We start from the raw sequence: 11,000 nt of genomic DNA, 5'->3' as shown, positions 1-11,000 counted from the left end.
ACTCCCTAGTCCCAAATTCCATGCTGCTATTGCCATTCACCACCATTTTACTCCTCCAAATATCACTCTGATAAAGAAAAAGTGAGAGATTTACTCTTCTTAAAAATCTATATTTTTTGTTACTTTAGGACATTTAGGGTGAACAAGGCAGGTCCTGCCTGGTGGAGGTGAGAATGAACCTGGTTCTCTGGGGCACGATTAGGAGAGCAGGCATGTTTGAGGAGTTGATGTACTGTGAGGAGTGGTGAGTAAGGTTGGTGCAAGTCTCAGGACTGAGAGAGTGGAAAGGAGTTTATGAACAATACCAAGGACTCTATTGGGATGGTGATGTGAATTTATCATGTGTGTGATTTCATGGAGAAAGCTAACTCTTGGGTTCATCCAGAAATACTATTTTGTCAGGCCCCCTGCTCAGTGGGAAGCCTGCTTCTGCCTCTCTCTCTGCTGCTCCCCCCAACTCATGCGCGCTCTCTCTCTCTCTTTCACTCTGCTGTCTCTCTCTCTCTCTCTCTCAAATAAATAAATAAAATCTTTAAAAAAAGAAAAGAAGGGGCACCTGGGTGGCTCAGCTGTTGGGCGTCTGCCTTTGGCTCGGGTCATGGTCCTGGGGTCCTGGGATCGAGCCCTGCATTGGGCTCCCTGCTCGGTGGGAAGCCAGCTTCTCCCTCTCCCACTCCCCCTGCTTCTGTTCCCTCTGTCGCTGTGTCTTTCTCTGTCAAACAAATAAATAAAAATCTTTTAAAAAAGAAAAAGAAAGAAAGAAAAGAAGAACAACTGTGTTTGGACCGAACTCTCAAAGCTTTAATGTAACAATCTGGGATGGGGCCCAGATACTGATGTTCTTCAAAAGCTCCCTGGATTATTCTAAAAGTGGACCAGAGTTGAGAACCAGTGGCTTACATTCCTCATGACCCTGCACTTGCGGCTGGCCAGGTGTCTCAGTTAGGATTAGATTCAGGTGCAGGGAACAATGCACAACATAATCATGGCCCAAATAAGGGAGGGGGTTACTTCTGGCTGATATAAAAATTCAGTGCTAATGGTTCAGAGCAAGGTTGGCCCCCTGTGGTGTCAGAGGCTCAAATGCCTTATGTTGTTACCCTTCCTTGCAAGGCCTCCATTCCCAAGTTCATTCAAGAGCTAAGACTGTTATTCCAGCTCCAGCCATCATGTCTATATTCTGGCCAGCAAGAAAGACCTGGCAGAAGAGCAGAGGCCGCCATCCCGTTAATGACACTGAAATGTCCCACAGCATCCCTATATCCTCTGTGATAAAGAAACATTTCAATCTTTGTCTTCAAAGCTCTGGCTTTTGTTTTGGAAGGCCTCCTCTAAAGATGATAAAGATATTCTCTGATTTCTTTTTTTATCTGAGAGAAAGTTTATTGTTCTGATTTACTGAGACTTAAAATATTCCATTAAGAAAATCCAGGTAGCTGAAATATCTCAGGGCGCCTATGGCTGGCTCAGTCATTAGAGCAAGTGACTCTTGATGTCAGGGTTGTGAGTTGGAGCCCCACATTGGGTATAGAGATGACTTACAAATAAAATTTAAAGAAAGAAAGAAATTGGGGTGCCTGGGTGGCTCAGTCAGTTAAGCGTCTCCCTTCAGCTCAGGTCATGATCCCTGGGTCCTGGGATCAAGCCTGGCATTTGGCTCCCTGTTTGGTGGGGAGTCTGCTTCTCCCTTTCCCTCTCCCTGCTCATGCTCTCTCTCTCTCTCTCACTCACTCTCTCTCAAATAAAATCTTTTAAAAAATAATTATAGGGTGCCTGGGTGGCTCAGTGGGTTAAGCCACTGCCTTCGGCTCGGGTCATGATCTCAGGGTCCTGGGATCGAGTCCCGCATGGGGCTCTCTGCTCAGCAGGGAGCCTGCTTCCTCCTCTCTCTCTCTCTGCCTGCTTCTCTGCCTACTTGTGATGTCTCTCTGTCAAATAAATTAAAAAAAAAAAAAAAAAAGAAAAAAGAAAAATAAATAAATAAATAAAAAATAATTATAAACAAAAATCTTAAAAAAGAAATATTTAACACTGCCCATTTCTTCAAAAGTTCTGAAATAAGTTTTAAAAAACCACAGAATGTATACGCACACACTATGCCACTTAAATCACTTCCGCCATCTACACTTGAAGACTTCAAGTATAGACATAAACCCTGAAGTTCTCAGGTAAAAGCCTTAACTGAGCATAGAAGCTCATCCTAAGGCTTTTTCTGGTGAGCCTCCCCACAACATGACTGGGTAGGTATTTGGGGTTAAGTGTGACTGTTACTGGGAGGTTCCAAGTCACATGATGGGTCAATCCCATTTCAGTTTTAGACCAAAAGCAGCTCATGATACATGCCCCTGAAGGGGCTGTGTTCAGTGTATGCATGTAAGGGACAGGTATGTGCCAGGGGAGGTTGCCTGAAACGCATTAATAATGAAAGTCAGAAGTCTGCTGTTGTCAGGAATATAGAAACATACATCTTCAGGTTCAAAGTCTTCCTGGGGATTTCTTCATCATTTCATCTGTGAGTCTCATTCAGAAACAGTTTTAGCTTCCTGCTCAGAAGGCCGAATGCCTTGGCAGCTTCGTACAGAAGACCTTGGGGGCCGCAAGTCAAGTCTACCCAAGTGGGGTTTCCAGTAGGAGAGTACCCACTGTTCCTATGAAACACTCTCCCATGCCTGTTCAGGAGCTGCAGTTTGAGCACTGGCAGAGATCAGTGCCTGGCTCTCCACCACGGCGCAGGCAGAACCTGCTGCCATCCTAAGGCTTTTTCCGGTGAGACTTGGTAAGTCGGGTTGGTTTCATATTTCTCTTTCATCATGGAGGACAGCCAGCTCTGTATGTTTTCCACCAAAATATTAGTGACAACACTTCAGCTTTAAAAGATGTAACCTACTATTGCTTTTTGGATTTTTCCAGAAGCAACCCTCCCATCTTGCTTGCTGCCATTTGTACCAATGTTATGATGGATGTTACGAATGTGCAGGGCCAGGCAGGGATGATCTTCTGGTGAGTGTAATGATCAGGTCAGACCCCTTTAACTGTGTTTGTTTGTTTAAACATTTTGTTTATTTACTTGAGAGAGAGAGAGAGAACAAGCAGGGGGAGGAACAGAGGGAGAGAGACAAGTAGACTCCATGCTTAGCGTGGAGCCTCATGTAGGGCTTGATCCCAGAACCCTGAGATCATGACCTAAGCCAAAATTAAGAGTTGGATGCCCAACAAACTGAGCCACCCAAGTGCCCCTAATTTTTTTTTTCTTGAATAAGGACTTTATCTGATGTTGGGACTGGATACGGTTTCAAGGGAGCCTTTATGGTGGCAAGTATGAACTCCATGTGGCTTTCAGTAACATTCAGATACTTCCCTGCAGACTCTGCTTCATAATAAACTATTATTTCATCAGTTACAACTAGACTGCACTTTCTGTGAAGTTTCTGGTTGTGAGCTACTCCTTCATCCATGTAAGAGAACCAAAGCCTGAGCATCCGAGGGTCATCCCTCCTGTTGTCTGATCAAAGGTGTACATGAGACAAATGTCCTCTTCGTGCAGTTCCTGCCTTCTGCAACAATGGTCCCTCTCCTGGAAGCCCTCCAGCAACTCATCCCTCGGCTGCTTGATGGACATATCACAGCCTTCAAGTTTCCCATCAGAGGCTTCCCCCAGGACCATGGGATCAGGATCTGCCCTTGGGGGAATGTCACATATGTATTTTGTCTAAAGATAGTATAGCTTTTCAAACATTCAATTCCTCAGCGATAGACTTCTCCAAAGACTTGGTCTCAGTAAGAGCTTCCGGATCCTGAGGGGATAACCGCAATTTCTTTCAAAGGATACTTTATCAGAATGGTTTTGGAGTTTCAAATCACTCACCCACATTCAATCAGACTACATCCAAGACAATGCACCCTCTGTTTTCTTGTCAATCAACTCCTCTCAAACATAGGGCAGCATGAGGTAGTGGACGCTGTTGTATGTCTGTCCTGGACAGAAATAGGGTAAGTCAGCATCTTTGAATTCCAGGACATCAGTTCAGTAGGAAAAGGTGTATAAGGGGCTGAAAGTCTACACAGGGAAGACAGGACACTGAACAAAGTCTCCAGGGCCATAACATAGTCCTCTACCCTGTTTGCACCCTTTTGTCTTCTCCAGTTCCTCCTGACATACCAGTTGGTCAGGACATCCATGAACTTGATCAGGCAAAGCACAACAGTATAGAGCCTGTAATCTGTCATTTCGGTGTCAAAAAACCCAATAAGTACCTGTGTGAAAGGCAGGACCCTCTGGTCTGTGATGTTGGCACTTTCTTAAGCCATGTTTTGGTTGTAGGAGAATTCCATTTCTTCCTTATTCTGCAACTTCAGGATGTTATGGATGAAGAAGCAGTAGGCACTGTACCAAGGAAGCAGCACATCCTTCAAGATATCACACATACCCTCCTTCTTAAGGCTGAGGCTTCCTGCTCTCACCGCAGGGGAGTTAATAAGATACAATCTGAAGGCATCGACACCATATTTATGGATGACTGAAAGTGGATCCAGATAATTCTTATTTTGTTTGCTCATTTTTTGGCCAGCACTCTCCAGGATGAGCCTGTTCACAATCGCATTCCTAAAAGACACTGTCCTAAGAGAACAATGGCCAGCACCACCAGAGTGTAAACCAATCCTCTGGTCTGGTCAGCGTCTCAGCATCCTCAAACTCCCTCTTGCTTTCAAATGATAATGAAGTTGAGCATAGGGCATGCTGCCACTCTTGAACCAGCAGTCAAACTCTTTAGAGATGCGGTGCAACAATTTTCACAGCAGGCAGGGATGGTCAGATGGTCAATGCTCTCTCTGTGCAGATCAGAGATCTTTTTTTCCCAACAGTTCTTCAAGTTCTGCATTGACCCAATGTGTACTGCCTCCTCAAAGTCATCATTGACCCACGATGGGATTGGGGTGCCCCACTACCTGTTTCTGGAAATTGCCCAGTCACATGCATTCTTCAGCAAGTTTCCTAAACACTTTTCTCATACAAACTCTGGGACCCAGAAACACAGGTCACTAATTCCTCAGCAACCAGTCTAACCAACTTCTCCACCAGCTAGGCTCTGCTTTATAAATGAGGGGAGTGACCAACCTCCAGCAAGAAGGGTAGCTGTGAGTGAAGGTACTGGCAACAAGAAGTCGGCCTCCTTTTTTCAGGGTCCTGATGATGTTTTTATGTTTCTGTCAGCATCCCTCACAGGCTGTCCTGTGAAATCAGTCACTTCTGATGTCGAACAACCTCAAGCATCCATAGGGCGAAAAGGGGAAGTCTCTCCACATGATGCTGAAGTCCACACAGAACCATTAATCATCAGCACTAAAGTAAAGAGCCTGGTGGGCCACTTCAGGGCCCTTCGCCTCCTGCACATGGCCATCAGCAAGCCCAGTAAAAGCACCATTCTCCTTACCTGGACAAAATAGTCAAACAGGGGCCTATATCTCTTGCTCTTTGAGATAGGTGCCAGGAAGTCTTTCAAGGATCTCATAGTCACTCTCCATCTTATGGAGGGCTCATAATCTGGCTTCTGTGAAAATCAGTAATTTTCCTCTGAAAAACATCTTTAATCTTCATATACTGCGTATCTGGATTAACACACAGGACAAGGTTACTAAGATGTCTAGGGAGTGGTTATCTAAGCAACCAAAGGTACAGTTTCATCTTCCTCCAAAAGGAACATTACAAATATTGAAGGATCTTGAACATCTTTGTATTTCTGGTGAGACTCAAAGTTGGAAAGTGGAATGTTACATGTGGTAGAGAAGGACATACCTCTATCCACAAGGCCTTTCTATCCATACCTCTATCCACAAACCCTTTGTTGTAGAGTTGTTTGAATACCCACTAGACTGATCCCATGAATTGTGGATACAGAGTGTTGTAGTCATTGTCAAATTCAATACACTGGCCAGCCCTTCTAATAGCGGACTTCCATGATATCACTTCACAGATTGATTGGCACTGATTGTTATGCTCTACAATCCCTATTTTGGCTATGTCCTCTGATCCTCTGGTTCCCAGTATCTTAACAATATCATGTTCTCCATGTAAGCCAAGAAAATCCCATCCAAATCTTCTGTCAAAATGAGACCCACTCTGGTGAGCATATCTGGTAACTATATCTTTCATTGTCCCTGCACACATATGTTCATAGTGAAGCAGTCCAGTTGCAAAAGGAGGTCCATAATAAAATGTAGATCTGGGCCCATGTTTTGACTGCTCTAACCATTCCTGAAAACAGGGGCACCTGGGTGGCTCAGTCAGGTAGGCCTCCGACTTTTGATTTCAGCTTGGGTCATGATCTCAGACTGGTGGGATAGAGCCCCAAGCTGGGCTCCATGCTTGAAGGGGAGTCTGCTTGAGGTTCTCTCTGTCTCTCTCCCTATGCCCTTCCCACCCCCTGCTCTCTTTCTCAAATAAAGAAATCATTTTTAAAAATTAAAAAGAAACAGGCATGGCCTGGAAATGGACACAGGGTAGGAGCTATGGGGAGAGCTTGGAGTGTCCCTGCACATTCTTTATGGGTATCCAAGATTGTGAGGTCCCTAACTGTTCTTTGTGCCATTTCTCAGGCTTGTGCTGACAGAGCAGCTTTGAGGAATGTGGTAATACCTTCCTCTAGGACAAAGAGCAGGCCTGATTATTTTTTGCTATAAAAGACCTGGGTTCCCCAGGCTCAGTGTTCTCAGATGCAGCACAAACCTACTGCATACACAGCATCCACTGAGGCCCTCCACATTGCCCCTGTAGGACTTGGGGGGAAAGGGAAGCGATGTAAACTCTGCTTATGCTGCTTGCTGTGCCCTGAGTAATAAAGTCCTTAGTCTCATCTTGGCCAGCATCCAGGAAACTGTAAGAGGCCAATTAATCACTGATCCACAGGAGAAATTCAGATGCCAGACTATGATGGTTTTGGCAGTGAGGATGTGTTGCTAAAGGAGACATGGCCTTTCTGGAAGAGGAAGGACCCTGTGGACCAGGCCAAGGGTTACAAAGAGACTCCCTGGCATATGTTAGTGAATTCTCTCCTCGCAGTGGTGGATGGCAAGGTGAGGGGGGCTCCAGTGAGGGCCTCCCAATGGCCTACCTGTTAATGAGATGAAGCAGGGAGAGATAGGATTGAAACAAGCCCCCGGAACAGTGCTTTGGTTCCAGCTTACTCTCATCTACGCAGGAGGTGGAAGGGAAGTCATGATGGTGGGGTGACAGTATGGCTCTGGCTGCTGAGTCAAAGGACTTAAAAGTTGAAATAAATGGTATCGGTCGGTATGTTTGACACAGAACCTAACGTGAACCAAAAGCATTACACATGGGGGCGCCTGGGTGGCTCAGTGGTTTGGGCTGTTGCCTTCGGCTCGGGTCATGATCTCAGGGTCCTGGGATCGAGCCCCGCATCGGGCTCTCTGCTCTCTCTCTCTCTCTCTCTCTGCCTGCCTCTCTGCCTACTTGTGATCTCTGTCTGTCAAATAAATAAATAAAATCTTTAAAAAAAAAAAAAAAAAGCATTACACATGTATTTGGGTGAGCCATTCAAACCCAAGTGACCAAAAAACTTTGCTTGCTGGCAAGGACCTGCTCTGTCCCTCTATGCACCCCGATCCCTCTCCCCCGTCAGCTGCTTTGATGAAAAAGTGGAGTATGCTAGGAACTTCATGGAGGGATGGGCTTAGACATTTGTAGCTCTGTAGGACCTGTCACCTTACCAAGCCTGTCACCCCCTTACCATGTACTGTGGATAGATGCAGCTGGGATGGCTGAAGGGACCAAGGAATGCAGTGTGGGACTGGGGCAAAATGACCCCGGGCTCAGGGGGGGCTCTGGGCTGACACTAGAGGTACATGGCCAGTGGTATGTCAACTCTATAGCCAGAAGCCAAGATAAAATAAAAGCCTACCAGCTGTCCCCACTGCTGTCCCATGAGCTAGCCTCCCCCACCCCCCAGCACCCTCTGTGCTCCTCCATCCTTCCTCCACGCCCCCGCATCTCCTCAAAAGCCCCCAAACCTCCCCATCCCTCTGCCTTGGAATAGCATGATTTCCCAATGCCTGGGTGGTTCAATCAGTTAAGTGTCTGCCTTTGACTCAGGTCCTGATCCCAGAGCTCTGGGATCCAGTCCAGCATCCAGGTCCTTGCTGGGTGGGGAGTTCACTTCTCCCTTTACCTGCTGCTCTCCCTGCTTGTGTACTCTCTCTCTGACAAATAAATAAAATCTTTTTAAAAAGAAGGGAGGTGGGGCGCCTGGGTGGCTCAGTGGGTTAAGCCACTGCCTTCGGCTCAGGTCGTGATCTCAGGGTGCTGGGATTGAGTCCCGCATCGGGCTCTCTGCTCAGCGGGGAGCCTGCTTCCCTCTGTCTCTCTCTGTCTGCCTCTCCATCTACTTGTGATTTCTCTCTGTCAAATAAATAAATAAATAAAATCTTTAAAAAAAAAAAAAAAGAAGAAGAAGGGAGGTGGATAGCATGATCTCCTATTTCCTGGCACTGTTGCTACAGCTCCTGATTAGCACACACTAAACTCCTTAGTCTGTTTTTCCATAAGGTTAAAAAAAAATAAAATCACCCAACTTCAACAGCTGGGCTCTGAGCAACATTTGCAGTAGGGAAGGGAAATTAAAGCTACCCTGTAGCTGGGATCTTCGGGCCAATGATCTGCGTTGGGGATGCCACTGCTGAAAATATAATTGGTATTGGTGCTTGTACAGGCTTGTGCTGTGAGTGCTCCTAGTGTCAGCGCATTTGCCCATTCAGAGGCTGCTGCTTGTCCACAAGTGATTCCTGAACACTCGAAATGGAACAAACTACAGGATTCCAAGAGGAGAAAGGTGAACAGGAAAATAGCCTCTATGGCTGCAATTACGTAAAGGCCATTTCCAGGTACAACAGCGCCACCAGCCGGACACAGTCGTGAAGTACATCGCTTTAAAGAACAAAAAAAAAAAGAACAACAACGGAAAAAACCCTGCTACTACCTTGTTGCTGATCCTGTACTGGTCCTGTCACTTTACTCCTGACGTCCCCCATTCTGGCACAGGTCAGCTTGGATTTGGCGGCTATCGAGAGAAGAGCACAAAAGGCCTTAACGGTCAAATGGAAATGCTTTATTCAAGAGTACAGCTGGCCTGTCCCTATCATAACCCGAATTGTACGTGGAAGGGTGGTGGCAATCCCTTTGGGGAGAACTCCCTTCCTCACTTCATCACCTGAAGCATCACTTGCTAGCTCAGTGGGGCCCTCGATTCACAGAGGGTCCCCCAAGTGCCTGCCTGGTTCACTGTTGGTTTGGCTACGCTCACCCCTGATGATGTCCACACTCCACCCCAGCACCAGCACAGCAGAATCAAAAGAGCCATGTTCATTCTGCTCAATGTGCAGAACTCAAGGCAGTGCTGATAGCTCTCACCGATACTTCCCCTGATGAAACGTGACCCACTTTTACTGCATTATGTCTTGTCATCAATGACCTAGCAGTCCCGTGGGGGAGACCAGCAGATCAAAGACATTTCTCACAGGAACTGTGAATTGAAAACAGATCTATCTGCCAATCACACACCCCAGGTCATTCATGGAGATGCCCATGGTAAGGACCCTTCTCTAGTATGACCTGCAGGACTCAGGCTACCAACCCAGCCTGCGCTGGCCATACACCTCCCACCATTGCCTAGACCCATCATTGCACCAGACATGGCAACACAGCCACAATTGTGGACAGGGCACAAAATAGAGAACTGTCTGTTTCCGTTGTAGAGGCCACTATAAAACTTGTGATGCCTCCTAGAAATTAGACTGCTTGTCTCACTGTAAAGAAGCCATATCGCAGGGGGCACTGCTCCTGTCTGCTCCTAGATAACTGACTATCTCTGAATAGAGGTCCATTTTCAGGTCATCGTGTTCCTACCTTAATCTGACCAGGAGACTGGCCACATTTCTGTGGCCCTCGTAACTGAGCCATGTGAAGTTTTGGCTTTTCACACTGTCTACAGCCTGACAGTGATGTACCCTTTGTTGCAAAAGCCACACAACAAGGGGCCCATAGTCAAGGTATCTGACGGCCATGCCAAGCGCCTTGCCATCTGCAGGCATTCCATATTATTGGGCATTGGAATGGCTGCCTCAAAAATTACTCACAAGCCTCTGACTACCTCCCTCCTCTCCTTCTGGCCCACACACTTCAGTGAGACCGTGTGGTCACTGAGCATAGTTGTCCCCAGACAAGAATCATCCCTCAGCCATTTCTCCAGTAATGATCAGGACAAAAGGGGGGGTTATATAGCCCTTTTCTGAAGATTTGGGATTCAGATTAGTCCTGGAAATAGTGCTTCCTTTTGTCCTCCAAGAACAACCCCTGGCCAGCTTAGCTGGTACAGCCTCTGGTTGTCAGCCTGGCAGAGGGGATCTAGGGAATTCAAACTTTACTCTGGTTTAGCCCCTGGACTCTCCAATGGCTTTACACAAGCCTAGGTCATAAAGGTAATGATGACGTAGTTGAGTACACGTAGTTGAGTACACTGCCCCCTACGTGGGCCCACAGAAGCCAAGGTTGGAGATAACAGGGGTCTCTGTGCATTTGGTTCCACTCACACCTGGCCCCGCCAGATAACAGGTCAGGGTGCAGTAGGGAAAGCCTGGAGAAAAGGCGAAGTGCTAGCTGCTACTGGAATGGACACTGGTCCCACAGGTGCAGAGGCCCGGGGGCACCCCAGATGCCAGGAGGTGCAGGGAGGGAAGGGTGACTGACCTCCTCTGTGTTCCCCCAGTCCAGCCCTGCAACCTGGCAAAACCACCACCTGGTTTATACGAGTTACGTGTCAGCGGTCAGCCTGACCCCTTCTGGTTTTGGCGTCCTGTGTCCACGTGCTATGGAAACAGGAAACTCACATCCCCCATGACAGGTCCTGGACTATTCGGTTGTGCCCTTTGCCAATGATGGCAGCTCCGAAATGCCAAACCTCCCCTCCCCTGACCTTGGACAAACGCGCCAT

At 47.0% G+C, this 11,000-nt stretch overlaps 1 pseudogene; it reads right to left on the bottom strand.

The window, feature by feature from the left end:
• Nucleotides 1-2,428: 2,428 nt before the first annotated feature.
• LOC132022411 (isoleucine--tRNA ligase, cytoplasmic-like) lies at nucleotides 2,429-11,000 on the bottom strand (annotated as a pseudogene).

The sequence above is a fragment of the Mustela nigripes genome, chromosome 7, assembly GCF_022355385.1.
Source record: "Mustela nigripes isolate SB6536 chromosome 7, MUSNIG.SB6536, whole genome shotgun sequence".
NCBI classification, from domain to species: domain Eukaryota; kingdom Metazoa; phylum Chordata; class Mammalia; order Carnivora; family Mustelidae; genus Mustela; species Mustela nigripes.
Note: the sequence above shows the minus strand (reverse complement) of the source record. Positions and strands in the feature narration are given on the sequence as shown.